The sequence below is a fragment of the Molossus molossus genome, unplaced genomic scaffold (assembly GCF_014108415.1).
Source record: "Molossus molossus isolate mMolMol1 unplaced genomic scaffold, mMolMol1.p scaffold_m16_p_14, whole genome shotgun sequence".
Lineage (NCBI taxonomy): Eukaryota > Metazoa > Chordata > Mammalia > Chiroptera > Molossidae > Molossus > Molossus molossus.
In genome coordinates, this window is record NW_023425349.1 from 61,156,670 (window position 1) to 61,176,476 (window position 19,807).

The following is a 19,807-nucleotide window of genomic DNA, read 5'->3' on the forward strand; positions in this document are numbered from 1 at the left end:
GAAACCCTGGAGCAAGTAGAAAGAAGGAAATAGTAAAGATCAGAGCAGAAATAAATGACATGGAGACCAAAAAAAAAAAAAAAAAAAATTCAAAAGATCAAAGACCAATGAAACAAAGAACTGTTTTTTTTAAAAGATAAATAAACAAGATTGATGGACCCTTAGCTAGACTCACCAAGAAACAAAGAGAGAGAACCCAAATACACAAAATCAGAAATGAAAGTGGAGAAATAACAACTGACACCACAGAAATACAAAAGATTGTTAACAATTACTATGAACAATAATATGGCAACAAATTTGACAATCTAAGTGAATGGGCAAATTTCTAGAAGCACATAGAGTCCCAAAACTGGAACAAGAAGAGATAGAAAACTTGAACAGACCAATAACAACTAAGGAAATTGAAGAGGTAATCAAGACTCTCCCAGCAAACAAAAGCCCTGGCCCGGATGGCTTCACGGGGAGTTTTACCAAACATTAAATAAAGAACTAACACCCATGCTCCTCAAACTATTTGGAAAATTCAAGAACAAGGAAGTCTTCCAAACTCATTTATCAGGCCAGCATAATTCTAATTCCAAAATCAGAAAAAGACACTACAAAGAAAGAAAACTACAGGCCAATATACCTGATGAAGAACAAAATACTAGCAAATCAGATGCAGCAATACATCAAAAAAATTATTCACCATGACCAAGTGGGATTCATCCCAGGGATGCAAGGCTGATACAATATTCACAAATCAATAAATGTGATACACCACATAAACAAAATAAAGAATAAAAACCACACGATCATATCAATAGATGCTAAAAAAACATTCAACAAATCCAGCATCCATTTCTGATAAAATTGCTCAGCAATCTGGGAATAGAGGGATCATATCTTAACATAACAGAGGCCATATACGAAAGACCTACAGCCAACATCATACTCAATGGACAGAAACTAAAACCATTTTCCTTAAGAACATAAACAAGACAGGGATGCCCACTTTCGCCATTCTAATTTCACATAGTACTGGAAGTCTTAGCCACAGCAATCAGACATGAAGAAAAAATAAAAGGTATCCAAATTGAAAAGGAGGAAGTGAAACTGTCATTATTTGCAGATGACAAGATATTTACATAGAAAACCCTAAATACTCCATCAAAAATCTACTAGACTTAATAAATGAATTTGGAAAAGTAGCAGGGTACAAAATTAATGTCAAGAAATGGACTGCATTCTTATACACCAATGATGAAAGAGAAGCTAAAAGAACAATCCCATTTACCATTGCAGCAAAAAATTAAGATACCTAGGAATAAATTTAACCAAAGAAGTAAAAGACCTATTTGCATAAAACTACAGGACATTGAAAAAAGAAATAGAGGAAGATATAAAAAAGTGGAAGCACATACCTTGTTCATGGATTGGAAGAATTAACATCATTAAAATGTCCATATTACCCAAAGCAATCTATAGATTCAATGCAATCCCCATCAAAATACCAACGACATCTTTCGCAGAACTAGAACAAATACTTCAAAAATTTATATGGAACCAAAAAAGACCCCGAATAGCCACAGCAATGTTGAAAAAGAAGGACACAGAAGGTGGGATCACAATATCGAATATCAGGTTATACTACAAAGCTACTGTAATCAAAACAGCCTGATACTGGCACAAGAACAGGCATATAGAGCAGTGGAACAGAACAGAGAACCCAGAAATGGACCTAAGACGTTATGCTCAATTAATATTTGACAAAGGAGGCAAGAGCATACAATGGAATAAAGACAGCCTCTTTAATAACTGGTGCTGGAAAAACTGGACAGCTACATGCAAAAAAAAAAAAAAAAAGGAAACTAGACCATCAACTTACACCATACACAAAAATAAACTCAAAATGTATAAAAAACTTAAATGTGACCTGTGAATCCATAAAAATTCTAGACGAAAATGTAGGCAACAAAATTTTGGAAATCATACACAGCAGAATTTTCACTGATACATCACCTAAGACAACAGAAAAGGAAAAAATGAACGCATGGGACTACATAAAACTAAAAAGTTTCTGCACAGCAAAAGATACAACCATCAAAATGGAAAGGGAACCCACTGTATGGGAGAGCGTAACTGCCAATGATACATCAGATAAGGGGTTAACTTCCAAGATATATAGAGTACTTATGCAACTCAACAAAAGGAAGACAAAGAACCAATTAAAAAATGGCGGAGGAGCTGAATAGACACCTCTCCAAACAGGGCATACAAATGGCCAAGAGATATATGAAGAAATGCTCAATGTCAGTAATCACCAGAAAGGTGCAAATTAAAACAACAATAAGGTATCACCTCACACCCATCATAATGGCCACCATCAACAAATCATCAAACAAGTGTTGGCGAGGGCATGGAGAAAAGGGGACTCTAGTACACTGCTGGTGGGAATGCAGACTGGTGCAGCCACTATGTAAAACACTATGGTGTTGCCTCAAAAAATTAAAAATTGAATTGCCGTTTGATCTAGTGATTCTCCTTCTAGGAATAAATCCTAAGAAGCCTAAAACACCAATCAGAAAGAATATATGTACCCTCATGGACATAGCAGCACTATTTACAATAGCTAAGATCTGGAAACAGCCCAAATGTCCATCAGTAGACGAATGGATAAAAAAAAAGCTGTGGTACATATACACAAGGGAGTACTATGCAGCTGTAAGAAAGAAAGATTTCTTATCCTTTGAGATGACATGGTGGGACCTGGAAAGTATCATCCTAAGTGAAACAAGCCAAACAGAGAAAGACAAGTATCATATGATCTAATTTATTTGTGGAATATAATGAACGTAACAGTCTGAGGAGTAGGGTAGACCGAGAGACGTGGAAGTAGGGTTCAGACTGACAACCCTTGGAAGAGGGGGTGTTAGGGGGAGGGAGGAGATAAACCACAGAACTTATATGCATGCACGCATAACCAATGGATATGGACATCAAAACCAGGGATGAGGTGGGGGGCATGGGGAAGAGGGTTTCAATGGGGAAAAAAGAAGAAAAATCTGTAACCAAAATAAAATAAATGTTTTTAAAAAATAAATAAAATATATATATAAAAAAAGAAAAAAAATGTAGGTGTCATTACACTTGTTCAAACTTACTATTAAATGACTAGCAAAGAGACTTGGAAATTTTTACATCCTTTATCAATGGAGATGTGATTGAAAACAGACCCTGAAGCTATTTCCTAAATTTCATTCTAAAATCAAAGCACATTTTCATGATCTGGGTCTGTTTCATTATAATTATTTTAGTCTCAATGCAACAGCAATTTCTTTTAAGCTTATTGTGTATTAAAATAAAATCAGGGTATTTTTCTTAAAACTACAAATAGCTCACAGGTATTTGCTTCCTTTATCCCTGCACAACCTTGTAACTAAAGTGCTGCATCATATGGCCAGTAGGGACATCTCCCTTGAGAAGTTATGCTTCTAATGTCTGTTAATTTTAGAAGCATAGCTATGAACATATTTGTTAAGCAAAAGAGTCTCTCATCATAAAAATTTGGGGGGGGGGATGCTCTAATACTTCTGAATTTTAGCCTGCACAAAGGGTTATATATTTATAAAACCTACTACCTGAAGGGTAACACAAGACTCTAAAATAAAGGTTGTCTGACATCAGAAAAATAACTCACTAAAACAATAGAGGCAGACAAAAGAATTTCTTAAGGCTGACGACAATAATTGATCAAGCACACAGAGATTATGCCTGAGTATTCTCCAAGCACAGGCCTGCAGACTATACTTTTGAGACAAGTATTCTTCACTGGTTAAGGCAGATGAAACTATCTGGAAAGCTCATTTTGGTGGAGAAATCTGATTCCTCGGCACTGCTATAAAAATGATGTGTTTCTGCCATATACAGCTGCATAATTCAGATGAATTTACCCTCAAATGAAAACTCCCCGATGCAGAGCACATGACTGATAACACTCTTTATGCAGATCGAATATAACGGATTATTTATGTATGCACATTAAAGCTCTGTGAAGGTGAAGATTAGAAGAGTAGCATTTTAGTGATTTAGACCAGAAATTGAACAAATTACAAGCAATTCAATCACACTGGAATCTGTGGTGATTGTTGGGCATTTCTATTTTAACTTATGGGTCTTTAATCTGAATAATAAACTCTTTGTAGATGTGGATGAAAAAGACGCCACATGCTAAACCTGACGAGCTCAGGGGAGACCTGCATGGTTGGCCTTACAAACTCAGAAACCTAAAGTAACAACATAGAGTGGTCTGAAATGAATACTTCCTAACTAAAAGCATTTCATGGTGAGCAGTCATATCCTAGGCTGGTATCTTCCTTGACAAAGGTCCATCTTTACCTTAACTGAGCCTGTCTATTGTCTTTTTGCATCTAAGATAACTACTTTTGGAATGTCAAAGTAACGCTCCTTTCCCCAGACCCCTCAGGGCATAATCTCCCACCAAAGCAGGAGACCACAGAACCCCTCACAGTGACCTTGTTGCCCCAAAACCATCTCTATGTGCTGTAAATGTTAATTATTAACTCTTCTATACTCATCAATGTAAAATATGTATGTGTCTCTCCATTTTACTATTTCCAATAGCAAAGATTTCTGTACTTTTCTTTCTCCCACCTCCCTAGTTTACCACTTTTGTCTCCTCCTCTGACTATAATGTATAAAATAAAGGTTTGGACATTTCTTATATCAACATAGAGACCATAATAATATTTAAATGTTTTAGTTCATACTATGCACTGGACACTATGCTACATCAATTTAGCTATGTTTATTCTCAAAACAAATTTCAGAAAGAGAAATTATTAATAATTGTTAGAGAGAAAACCCCAGGCCCCAAATGGCATCACTCCTGCTAAACGTCTGTGATACACCCTAGTCTTGTGGCTCAGTTGGTTGAATGTTGTCCCATGCACAGAAAGATCACCAATTCAATACCAGGTCAGAGCATATGCCCTGGTTGTGGGCTCTATCCTTGGTTAGGGTACATGTGGGAAACAGCAGATTGATGTTTCTCTCTCACATTGATGTCTCTCTCTCTTTCTTTACCCCTTCTCCCTTCCTCATGCTCTAAAATCAATAAAAACATAATAAAATACATATCCATGATATCAAACCTAGATTTAATATCTGATCTAACTGCAGTTACAATCTCTCCCAGAAATACAGTCTTAACCAACCAGTCTAGACTTTTCTGGTAAAGCACTGGTAAAATAACCTGAACCCTCTCTGTCCCCCATAGAAAGCAGAGGCAATCTGCATGATAAAAACCCTTGCCATTCTCTTCCCCCAAAGGAAAGATGTCCCTGCCCCAAAACAATCCTTTCTTTTCTTTTGTTTGTAGTCCCTTGTATCAGCCTTTTTCCTATAAAAACCTTCCATTTGTACCACTCCTAGGAGTATCCTTCCAGTTGCTGGGTGGGATGCTGCCCCATTCTTGACTGAATAAAGCAAATTAGCTCTAGAAATTTAGTGGGTTGAATTTTGGCTTTTAACACCCTCTATTCTACAAATGAGGAAACTAGCTCAAGGTCACACAGCTATGGTGAGCTGGGATTTAATAGTTTGAATTCTGACCACAATGTCAAACATCCCTTAAACAAACAAACAAACCAAAAAAACCCCACAGAAGTTTGCATATCTTCTTTTCCCCCAGCCCAAATCTATATAAATAGACTGAAAATATGTAAATTTGAAATGTTTGAGAAGAGAAGGTTTAACCCCAGAGGTCCCTGAAAGCTCTTATACATACATACATATGTACCATAGACAGCTAGTTAGAGAAATTACACTGATGACTGTTTGAGGGATCTTTCCTGATAGATTTCAAAGGTTTGCCCCGGAAGAGCTGCAAGGGTGACCAAGCAAAGGTAGTAAAAAGGAGTAGAATTTGTCACTCCAAAGCATGCCTCTTTCGTGTCAGGATTATTTTAGGCTGATTACTTTTAAGAAATAGCAAGTACAGTAGAGCTCTAAAAACCAACCAAGTAGAAGTTACCACTTAGTGAAACACTTTAACGTTTACAATGCAGATCTCCATTTGTTAGGCCGTCCTTCTGTGCCAGGTAGAGGACCGTGGCTGCAAATCTCTACAGACTGTTCTCAATGGAGAAGGCAAAGACATAAGGAAGCTGTGTAACTACCTTGCTTGCTGTTGAAAGGGAGTAAAGATGCCATCCCAAAATGTGCCTCTTTGGAATAATGATTTTAAGCTGGTTATTTGTAAAGACCAAATGGCCCAGGAAGAATCTTTTACTTTCCACTTAACTACTTAAAACAATGTAATGTAGAAGGCCTGTTCTGGGTAGACAGGAAGGAACCAAGCAAGGCCCCTTTGATCAAAGTCCTCTCTATGTCCAATTGACTCCGGATGTCCCAGCAAACATTTGTGTATTAAACCTTAACTCTTTTCATCTCCTTGTAGATTGCTTCACTTCCCTCTAAAGTCCCCGATCAACACTTCCTCTTTAGTCCAAAATGATATATATACTTCATTTTGCCATACTGTTTTTGGGATTCTTCATGTTTATGTAAATTACTTCTGCATATGTATTAAATGTGGTTTTCTCCCATGAAGCTGCCTTATATCATTTAAATTATTTGACCAAGCATAAGAACCAGGAGGGTAAAAGGGGAATTTTTCCTGCCCCCACATGGTACCTTGCCTATTAACTTTCCATAATTGGTTCCTTATACTGCAACATCTTTTGTCTTTAGCTGAAATAGTACCTAAGGTGAGGGCTTGGGCCATTCCAAGAAGTTACTCGGTCTTCTTGGGTGACTCCCATGTATACAGGATATTACATGTTACTTAACTTCTGGGTTATTTTTTTTTTCTGTTAATCTGTATTTTATTACAGGGGAATGGATTTCAGCTAAAAATCTAGAACAATAGAGGGGATTTTATTTTTTCTCCTTACAGTGGCAAGCGAGTAGCCACTGGGAAAACAAGAAAACAAAAAACACCAGAGAGGTCTGCCAGTCAATGGTTGCTCTAAGAAATGTCAAAAGAGTGTCAAGAGCCTTTTGCTGCAATGGGGATGTTTTCTGCAGTATGCTCTATAGATGGAGGTTAAAACAGAAGCCATATATACTCCCAGAGTAAATATACACTTCCAGTCTTGAAGAGAAAGAATTTTCTGGGTTTTCAGTCATTAGTTACATCCTACAGACCCCTCATTTGCATAAAAGGCAGCTTGGCAGAGTGGAAAGAGTTTGTATTTTGAAGAGCAGTAGATCTGGATTAAATATGGATTTGAATCAGACCCAAGGCCTATCAGGCAAAACATCTCACCATGATGAGGACTCAGAACAAGACTGATAGGTTCAAACCCCAGCTTAATCTGTATTTCCATATCTGAAAAATGGATGTCATAATAGTAGCTACCTCATAGATTGACATAAGAATAATCAACTCATGTGAAATACTCAATGTGTTCCCTGGATGATGCTTACAAAGGGTTAATTACTATTGCTTTTCTTATTATTACATTGAAATTATTTTTAAATACAAATTTTGGTAAATTAGGTAGTATATGCATTTTGAAAGCATATCTAGAACATGGTATTTAATCTCAGCTACACTTCTTCATTAAAATTTTATCGGAATATTGTAATAAAGTCTTTGGAATCAAGGCTGTCCAGTAGGGGGCACGTTTCGATTCTTAAACCAGGGTGGGTCCTCAAATCAAACATTATCTCTCTCAATATCTTTTCACCAGGGGCATCCCTGACAGAAGACAAATATGAACATCACTTTAACCCACATGGGTAGTCAATGAATAGATCCATAGACATGTGTAAAAACAATGCCACCCCTGAGGCTGCTGAAATAGGCAAACACTACTTCACACCATTAATGACATGGAATTTCTTTCCATTTCTGTGTTTTCTCCTTTGCACTTACTCAGAATTTTATCCCTGTCCTCTGGTGACAGCCTGCGGCACACAAGTTGACAGCATTTAACTGGCTCTGTGGTTTCTTGCCCAGAGCTTTATTAAGAGTTTTAGATTTATTAGAGGCAATAGAGATTGCTTGGCACCTTGGTAGGTTATTCTAAACAGTACTCTCTAAGAATTACCTTCTTCCATGACTTGTTGCCTCAAGTTTATAGTCACTAGGACTTGATTTTTGGTTTATTCTTGGTTTTGAAAAAAATAAAATAAAATAGCTTCCTTTTGTTCTGGTTCTTTATTTTCCCTATCTATCTACTTTTGAGATGCTAGGACACTGGGATTATACCTAGAAATCCAAATTCAAGATTTATTATGCATTGCATTTTCTTTAAAAATTAGACTGTAGATCTAAGCGTATGACATTTATGAACTTACATTGATTTATTATCAAATAAAAGTTTTTAAAAGCCCAATAATTTTAAAAGCAAGCACATATTTAAAATGATGAACTTAATGTTGACTCATCTGATTGAACATCAATAAACCAGACAACAATACAGACTGAGGGGGTTTCTATACACACACAGATAAATTATAAATATTTTCTTTAAAATTTTCCCTATGCTTCCTTAAAACAAACAAACATGCATACAACAAACAAAAAACCAGAAACAAAAACAAAAGAGCCTATATCCAGAGGGTATAACAGTTGATAAGGTGCAGATTTCATAAGCTTGAACTTCTCTCTGGGAAACCAAATCCATTTGGCTGCTGTGTTGTGTTTGGTCAACTCAGCATTTCTTTTCATTGGAAACTTCTATGTTTAAAATGTAGATTTCTAATGTATTTAAAAGTCAGGAAAATTAGGCTGCTACTCCTGATGGGCAAAAATAATAGTTGAAGCTGAATGCTGGCTGTCCCTTGTTTTAATGACATGTATTCGCTTCCTGGCCTTCTCTACTCATTCACGTTAGTAGTCTAGTCTCTGTATGTATTTGTTTGGGACCACTGACATAGAAATGCCAAGAGAAGATGCGCCCAAACCTGACAATCAGCAGTGTATAACCCAGTAAAGATAAGTTAGGAGCCTTCAAGAGGTTTTATAATGTAGGTTATTTCAATAAAATAATAGTCACGATGCAAATGAGAATAATTACTCATTTAGCATTTAAACAACTACAATATTATGCACTCATTAAACATGATTATTTTTTTAAAATGTCATATCCAAATATAAAAATGATTTGGTCAAATGACAAAATCACAAATCGATCCTACAGTTGCAGGCAAATGAGTTATATGGCAAAGAATATTCAAACTAGATTTGAACTATCAAGGCTCGACTCTTGTTAGCATAGATGGCTAGCTAGTTATTAATAAAGGAAGGAAGCAAACGACATCAGACATGAAGCCGAACAAACTAGGGAGCTGAATCAAACATTAAGCCTGATTAATTAGGAAGTTGCAACATTCACAGGCTCTACAGGGGACTGCCACATCCCCTTTGGAAGGGTCTTTGTCCCCCTAGAAATCTTGAGTGGGCAGGAAGAATTCGCCTTCCAAACTCTCTAGGGGACAATCAGCCTGGTAGGAGGATTATCAAGGGGAGGAACAAAACAATGGGGGAAACTCCTTTGCTGGGCATTTGCACAGTAGAAACCAAGATGGTGCAGGGGGAGGTAAGCGCATGGGCAGTAGAAACCAGAAGATGAAGGGGAACTTTGGGGCATGCAAAGTAGTGTTATTGTCATAACTAGCTAGTTACTATTAATAATAGAGAGCAAAGGGGAGGGCAGACATGGTCAACATGGTCACCTGGGAAGCTTCACCAGGAAGCTACAGCTTTACACAGCATTGCTTCTCCAAGGGTATAAACACCCCTCCCTTCCCCCATCTGGTACTGGATTAATGGGGGGAGATGGGGGTGATAGGCACATGCATAAAGTTGGGGTGTCAGATTAGCCTGGGGAACAATGGATTGTCTAGGGGGTGGACCCTTCAGAAGAGTGCGAAACCTAGGAAAGTTAAAATCCCCAAAGAGTTCTCTCTCTCCAGTTTGCTCTCTTGTTCTTGCTGCTCTCTCTTGCTCCATGACCCACACTCACCCTTGTGCCTGCATGTTCTCTCTTCAAGTAGCTGCATGGCCAATGGCCATCTGGACGCCCCCCCACACACACACACACACACAATGGACTGCAGCTGGGAACACAAGCTAAGCTAGCCAGATGCTGTACTGGACTGTATTTTAATGTGGAGCAGAAATTCTCGGTTGTGGCCTTAATTCTGGCCCTGCTGAAGGCAAGATTGGACATCTTCCATGGCTAGATGGACAGAGATGGGATCTTGGAGGGGAATCCCTTTAATTTTCATCATCAATAAAGCTTTCCAAGAAACCCCATCCTTTCATGGGCGCCTTAGAAAATTATTTTCCTACCAGGCACCCCAAGAACTCCATTTCTACTGATAACAGTGAGGAGTCTCCTCAACATAAAGGGGAGAAGTCTAGCCTAAGAAAATCTGGGAAAGGAATTTAATTGGATAAGGGACATGAACCCCGGAAGATCCTGAAAGGGGTCTGGTCAAAGGGAGGGCCCAGCACAAGCCAGCACAGAGCCAGGAAAGAGATTGGTTAATTTGAAAGAAAGCTTGATCTTTCCCAAGCCCAAGGTAATATATTAAAGCTTAACAAAGGCCTTGTTTATTCATTCATTTGCCAATTGGTTTGCACGTTCCATCTCCAAAGCAGCTGTGAGGGCCCAAGGGTAGCATCAGCTGTGGCCAGGATGCCAAGCGCAGCCATGAACATGCAGATGGCGAAATGAGACACAGAAGCTCTGCATCTCTGGGTCCTGCCTTTTTGGTGATAAACAGGCGCGGGTGCAAGCTTACAGCCTCAGAGGCTGGGCTTCTTCCACAGCAGGATGGAACTGAGCCACCTGGTCACGGATGAGACACCGGGCACCTGGGGACAGTCATTGCTTCATTCCAATAAACCTTATAATTGCTCACATCCTCCTGTGCATGGGTCCCTGAAATACTTTTATTGTGACTCCATAGAAGAACCCTATTTCCACTGGCAACTTTGTCAATGGATAGATAATCACTTAGAATTTTAGTGCTAAATTGGGTCAGGGAAACCAATTCCAAGACCTAAGATTTATATTTGCATATTAATTGCAACTAATTATGTGTTTGCTGTTTTATTATTTTTTTTCTTTAAACAAATGAGAACAATAAACTCCTTTGGAATAGAGCGGGGGTAGTAAATGATTATTGTACAGGTATTGTTTGAAGTTTAAGGTTCAGAAGAATTGGATGAATATTTAAAAATGACTAAAGGTTACAGTTATTTCTAAGATTTATAAATAGAGTACTACTTAAGCAACATTTAAAGTAGCATAATTATTTTATTTTTGCTTTTTTAAGTATCTGTATATTTGTTACTATAAAAGTAATTCTAAAGATAGTGGTTGGAAAAAAATGAGAGGTACAAATAAGACAATTCAAATTATGTATAATATTATTATCAGTATTTTACTATGAAAAGTTTTTATCCTTTTGTTTATAGTCCTATTCCTGCTAAAACGTAAGCTCTGTGAGGACCAGGGACTTCCATTTTGCTCACTAATATATTCAAATATCTAGACAGTGCTTGCCAAAACAAACAAAAAATGTAGGCACTCAAATATATTGATTAAACATGTGATTTCAAAGTTGGCATTCTACTATACTTAAAAATTTGTTTTTTCATTTAACAGCATATTGTTAGCATTTTCCTCTGTTTTTAAATGCTCTAACAAAATACCTTTTAAAATGGCTATATAATGTGCAATAATATCTATTATTGAATATTTAGGTTATTTCCAAATTATCACCAACATCAAAATGCTTCAGGAAACATCTTTGCACATAATCATGGCCATAACTGACTGTTTAAGACAGATAAATAACAAAAGGCTAAAATGTAGATCAAAACACACACAAATCATTTAGGGTGTTTGCTCTATGTGACATACATATATCTCCACTAGACGTGAACTGATAATTTATTTTGACCACTATAAATTTTGTAAATTTTATAGGAAAATAAATGGCATCTAATTGTTTTGATAATTACTTGATTGCTGGTAATGCTGAATAAGTTTGTGTTTGCCAATAACATTATCTTTCATTGGAAATATTGCTCTAAAAATGTAAAAGAATATCTAATATATGAAATAATTAGTCTAGTCTAATTTGTATGTATCTATAGAAACATGGGCACATAAAGCCTTTTGCTATGTAGTGATATTATTCATAGTACATTAGGTCATCATGGTTTCAGAATATGCACACACACATGCACATTGTTGTGTATCTATTATCCAGTCATTAACACACACATATACTTAATGTCTGATACATATATATACAGTTGACTAAAATAGAATTATTTAAGAATAAAAATATTAATGTTAGTATAGTCATTTGAAGTATAGAATATAAACTACTGATCTATCTTACACTTCAATAGATATTTATGCCTCATTCAGATATTAAAACTGTGCCCTTTTACACACACACTTTGAATTGGCTAAATAATATTTGCCTTAGTAATTTCATATAGGTGAGACTTGACAAACACTAAATACCTCCACAAAAACTTAAATATATCAGGTATCTTTAACAGCAAAATTGAAAGGCTATGTATTTTAAACTTTCAATTTTGGGGAGCATAATGTATCTATGTTATTTGGTAAATATTATAAATACAATATAGATACATAAACAAGATATGTATATAACAACACATAACAATATACATATATAACAACATATAAGCAATATGTACTATATTTGAATATATTTATTCAAGATACATTTATTAAAGATTCCCTTTCCCTTTTTTTTCACTTGGAGAAGGATATTTAATCATACCTAACTGCTGGGGGTGGGGGGTTGGAATCAGTATTGAAGCTTCTAGAATGAAGTTGTAAAGGTGGTCTTGACTGAGTGCTCTCTTGGAAATGGCACAGCCTGAGAGTTCCCTCACTGTTCTAAGAAGCCCTCTGCCCTGCCACTCCATGCCACAAATCTGGTGGCTGCTGGTCACCTCTCAGACTGAGACTCATGGAACCAATGGCAGGAGTATCTGTCTGTGACTGTGATGGAATCCATCTGCTGTGTGCACCTGTCGTTCTGCTGAGGCCAGGATGGAGATGTGAACGGAAAAGGGCAAGTCAACAGCAAATGTAAGGAAGTAGTTTTTCCTCACTCATGATCTCTTTCTGTTTTCTTCCTTTCCCTCCTCCTCTAGGGTCAAGATGCTGATGGAATAACCCATGGTCTGCTTCTGTCAATTATCCTAAGACTGTAATTATCATACTTTTTCACTAGAATATCTAAAAAAAAAAAAAAAATAGAAAGATGAAAAAACAAATTTGAAAGGCAAAGGGAAAAAAGGATAAATTATTCTTCAAGGGCAGCCTCTACTTGGACTACACTGACTCATGTTACTATAAGAAACACTGCTGTCACAGGAACACCACTACTATGTGATTACATACTGAGCACTTTGTTCTTTCACGAACAGTTGGCTTAAATATCCTTAAATAAAAACAATACTGAGATAGTTTCCTTCGGTCTTTGAATGGCTGATTATAGTTTAAAAATCAGACCTTCTGACCCTAGCTCAAACCACTGAGCCATACCAGCTAGAACCGAAATACACAAAATCAGAAATGAAAGAGGAGAAATAATAACTGACACCACAGAAACACAAAGGATTGTGAACAAATATTATGAACAATTATACAGCAACAAATTAGACAATCTAAGCAAAATGGACCAATTTCTAGAAACACATAGTCTCAGAAAACTGAACCAGAAAGAGATAGAAAACTTGAACAGACCAATAACAACAGAAGAAATTGAAGATGTAATCAAGACTCTCCCAGCACACAAAAGCCCAGGCCTGGATGGCTTCATGAAGGAATTTTACCGAACATTCAAAGAAGAACTAATACGCATTCTCCTCAAACTATTTCAAAAAATTCAAGAAGGAGGAGGCCAGCATAATTCTAATTCCAAAACCAGGAAAAGACACTACAAAGAAATAAAACTACAGACCAATATTCCTGATGCACATAAATGCCAAAATTCTGAACAAAATACTAGCAAATCAGATCCAGCAATACATCAAAAAAATTATTCACCATGACCAAGTGGGATTCATACCAGGGATGCAAGGCTGCTACAATATTCACAAATCAATAAATGTGATACACCACATAAACCAAATGAAAGATAAAAATCATATCATATCAATAGATGCTGAAAAAGCATTCGACAAAATCCAGCATCCATTTCTGATAAACAGCAATCCGGGAGTAGAGGGATCATATCTCGACATAATAAAGGCCATATATGAAAGACCTACAGCCAACATCATACTCAATGGGCAAAAATTAAAAGCATTTCCCCTCAGAACAGGAACAAGGCAAGGATGCCCACTTTCCGCACTGTTATTTAACATAATACTGGAAGTTTTAGCCACAGCAATCAGACAGGAGGAAAAAATAAAAGGTATCCAAATGGGAAAGGAGGAAGTGAAACTGTCATTATTCACAGATGACATGATACTATACGTAGATAACCCCAAAGACCCCATCAAAAATTTACTAGACTTAATAAATGAATTTGGAAAAGTAGCAGGATACAAAATTAACATCAAGAAATCAATGGCATTCTTATACCCCAATGATGAACTCACAGAAAGAGAAACTAAAAAAAAAAAAAAATCCCATTTACCATCGCAGCAAAAAATTAAGATACCTAGGAACAAACTTAACCAAAGAAATAAAGGACCTATTCGCAGAAAACTACAGATCATTGAAAAAAGAAATAGAGGAAGATATAAAAAAAGTGGAAGCACATACCTTGTTCATAGATTGGAAGAATCAACATCATTAAAATGTCCATACTACCCAAAGTAATCTATAGATTCAATGCAATCCCCATCAAAATACCAAAGACATACTTCACAGAACTACAACAAATACTTCAAAAGTTCATATGGAACCACAAAAGACCCCGAATAGCCATAGCAATCTTGAAAAAGAAGAACAAAGTTGGAGGGATCACATTACCAGATTTCAGGTTTTACTACAAGGCTACTGTAATCAAAACAGCCTGGTACTGGCACAAGAACAGGCATATAGACCAGTGGAACAGAACAGTGAACCCAGAAATAGACCCAAGGCAATATGCTCAATTAATATTTGACAAAGGTGGCAAGAGTATACGGTGTAGAAAAGACAGCCTCTTTAATAAATGGTATTGTTGTTTTTTTAATCCTCACCTCAGAATATGTTTTTATTGATTATAGAGAGTGGGGGGAACACATCCATGTGAGAGGAAACATTGAAGTGTGAGAGAAACAACAATTGGTTGCCTCCCACAAGTGCCCCAACCAGGGATGGAATTTGCAACCTAGGTATGTGCCCTGACCAGGAAATAAACGTTGAACCCGCAAACTTTTAGTGTACAGGATGACACTCCAACCAACTGAGCCATGCAGCCAGGGCTTGATCCTGTTTTAATTTCATTTACCTGATGACATATTATGTATAGCATTTTTTCATGTTTATTTGCCATCTGTATGTCTTCTTTAGTGCGGTATCTCTTAAGGTCTTTGGGACATTTTATTTTATTTTTTTAATTTTTTTTTTTCTGTATTGATTTTAGAGAGAGAGGATGGAAGAGGGAGAGAGAGACAGAAACATCAATGACAGAGAAGATCTACTAGCCGCCTCCTGCATGCCCCTACTGGGGATCAGGTCTATAACCTGGGCATGTGTCCTGACCAGGAATTGAACTGGTGACCTCTTGGTACATGGGTCAATGCTCAACCACTGAGCCACACTGGCCAAACTCTTTGGGCCATTTTAAAATCAGATTGTTTGTTTTCATTTTGTTGTATTTTTTAAGTTATTTGAATAATTGTCCTTTACTAGATGTATCTTTTACAAATATTTTCTCCCAGTCTGATGCTTGTATTTTCATTTGACATATTTTCTTTCACAAAGAAGTTTTTAAATTTTAATGAAGTCCAGCTTGCCAATTATTTATTTCATAGATTTTACCTTTGGGGTTGTATCTAAAATGTCATTACCATACCCAGAATCATTTAACTTTTATCCTGTACTATCATTTAAGAATTTCAATATTTTGCATTTTACATTAATATCTGTGATCCATTTGAGTTCATTTTTCTGAAGAGTATAATGTCTGTCTAGATTCATTTCTTTTACAAGTGAATGTCTAGTTATTCTAGTACCGTTTGTTGAAAAGACTATCTTTGCTCCATTGAACTGAGTAAACTCTTTTGTCAAGATCAATGGACCATGTTTATGTGGTTCTGTTTGTCTGTTTTTTCACCAGTGCCACACTGTCTTGATTACTGCAATTTATATAGTAAGTCTTGCAGTTGAGTAGCATCAGTCCTCCGACATTTTTCTTCTCCTTCAATATTGTGTTGGCTATTCTGCATCTTTTGTCTCTCCATATAAATTTTAGAGTCATTTTTTCATATCCATAAAACAATTTGCCAGCATTTTGTTGGAATTGTATTGACTCTACAAATCAAGATGGGACGAGCTGATACCTTGACAATATTGAGTCTTTCTATTTGCAGACTTAGAATATTTCTCTAGTTATAGTCATACCTCAGAGATATTGCCAGGTTCATTTCCAGATCACTACAATGAAGTGAGTCACACATATTTTTTGTTTTCCCAGTGCACATAAAAATTATGTGTATAGTCTCCTGTATTCTTTTAAGTGTATAATAGCGTTATGTATAAAAATGTATATACCTTAATTCAAAACATATTTTATTGCTAAAAAATGCTAACAGTTATCTGAGCCTTTAGTAGTCATAATTTTTTTTTTTTTTTTTTTTGCTGGTGGAAGATCTTGCCCTAGTAACATCAAAGATCACTGATCAGAGATCACCATAACAACTGTTACAATAATGAAAAAATTTGAAATATTGTGAGAATTACCAAAATGTGACACAGAGACAGAAAGTGCGAAAACACTGTTGAAAAAAAGACTTGCTTTATGTAGGGTTGCCATAATCTTTCAATTTGTGAAAAGCACAATATCTGCAAAGCAGAACAAGATGAATCACAATACAATGTAGTATGCCTATAATTCATTCATTCAATGAGTTTTGTAGTTTCCCTCATATAGATCTTATACATATTTTCTCAGATTTATTCCTAAAACTTACATTTTGGTAGTGCTAATATAAACGGTATTGTGCTTTTAATTCAAATTTCAATTGTTCATTGTTGGCATATAGAAAAGTGATTGATTTTGCATCCTGCAACTTTAATCACTTAATTAGTTCAAGGAGTGTTTTGTTGTTGTTGATTTTTTCTGATATTCTGCATAGACTATTATGTCATCTGAGAACAAAGACAATTATATGTCTTACTTCCCAATCTGTATACCTTTTACTTCCTTTTTTTGCATTATTACGCTAGTAAGTACTTTCAGTATGATGCTAAAACAGTGGTAAGAGGAATCATCCTTGACTTTTACCTGATCTTTGTGGGAAAGCTCCAAGTTTCTTATCATTTAGTATACTGTTAGCTGTAGCTCTTTTGCAGATAGTCTTAATCAATTTGAGAAAATTTCCCTTTATTCCCAGTTTATCGAGAGTTTTTGTTTTTGTTTTTTTTTTTATCCTCATCCGAGGACATTTTTCCAATTTTTGTACAGATAGAGTGGGAGGGGGAGAGAGGGAGAGAGAGAGAGAGAAACATCGACATGAAAGGGACACATCGAGTGGCTGCCACCCTCACGACCAACCAGGGCTGGGGACAAACTGCAACCGAAGTACGTGCCCTTAGCGGGAACCAAACCCGGGTCTCTCCGGACCGCAGGCCGACGCTCTAACTGCTGAGCCAAACCGGCCAGGGCTATGGAAAGTTTTTATCATGAATGGGTATTGGATTTTGTCAAATGCTTTTTCTGCATATACTAATATAATCATGCTATTTTTCTTTTTTCGTCTGTTGATGTGATGGATTACATTAATTGATTTTCAAATGTTAAACCAGCCTTGCACACATGGAATAAATCCCACTTGGTGGTGGTGTATATTCAATCCTTTTTTATAATTATTATTCAATTTGCTATTATTTACTTGAGGATTATTGCACCTATATTCATGAACAATATCGGTCTGTCATTTTGTTTTCTTTTTTTCCTATGTCTGGTATTGACATTAGAGTAATGCTGGACTCATATAATGAACAAGGAATGTCATCTATATTTGATCCATCCTTGCATTTGTTGTGAGTTATTTCATAATATTTACAGTGGAGTCTTCCAAATCCTCTTCTCTTCAAGCTCAGAAACTATAAATCATCTCTTTCACAAACCTCTCATTTTTCTATTAAGTTAGCAGCAGAGCTGAAATCATAGTCATTTGGATCCCACTAACTTTTTGTTCTGTTCCTATCACACTGTTCTCTTATACTCTTCAATGCTAAGTACATTGCTTGGGCTGGTAATATAGACACAGAAGGAGAGGTTGTTAGAATCTCAGGTCTCAGTCAAACATACTAAATGAGAGCCTGTGTTTTATGTATATCTTCAGGTGATATGTGTGCACATTCAGGTTTAAGAAGCAGTGCTATCAACGCTAACACCTCTGATTATGAAATATAAATCTCCACTTTGGACCTGGAGTCAGAAACAAGTCTAAAATCGGTAGGCGTTCTGGCAAGAAATAAATAATTATTCAAATCCCAGCCCTTCTGCTTCTGAGATGATTCTCTTAAACAGAGAACTTAACAATTCTCACTTTCTTCATCTGTAAAATGACAAAAAATTATACTTTGTTGTTGCAATAAAAAGAGTGTGATGAAAATATAAAGTACTCAGCAGATCATGGCATGTTGTAAAGGATCAATTGCTCATAAAAACTGCTTTTTGGGAAGACTAAATTAGAGAAATGAGAGGTTGTTGTTCTCTGAGATTCAAAGTGGTTACTCGTAGATCTTCATGAATTAAAACTGACCTGATAACCACTATGAGTCACTCTACTACCATAAACTCGGTCACAATACGTATAGCAATTCTCAGCAGTTCAACTAAGTTTTATATTTTTAAGGATTCTTAGTTTTCCCCTGGCATCATGCTCAGCATAGTAATTTTTCTTTTATTATTTTTTTCTGAGAAATATTTTCAGGTAATGGAGAAAAAATGAGCCCTCTCTTACAATATATCAAAGTAATATAATAGACTGTTTAAAATATATTTCTTTGCAAAATGTATTAAATGGATCATTATTTACATGAGATTTTAAAAAGTCATTATGGCCTATTGTGCACATTTGAAACTGACATTGGATAGGTAAATTATACTTAGGCAGTTTTCAAACACTGGATTTTTGACTCAATAGACCATAACATCTCTTTGATGTGCTATTTTGTAACTCATTAAATTATTTTCCAGCATATGCATAGCTTTCATGATGCTAATGGATATTTATATTTAAATTATGAACTAAAGTTACCTTACACCTATAGAGCCAATTTTTCATATAAAAAACACTGAGAACTGAAAGAGCCGTAGAACAGTATTTGCACACATTTTTACAGTGTTGTGATTTCTAGATTATCCCTGTTATTTGTTAGGGGTATCTGTTGCATCAGTTATCGATTTATTGCCTCTCAGCACTGAATGTACCTTTCAATGTGACAAAGAACAGAATTTGTTTAAACATTTCTCCTTTATAGTGACTATAGCATGAAGCCTTCACGGCAGAGGTTGTGGAAAATGTGGCAAGAGGTAGAGGCAGCAAAATTCTGGAGTC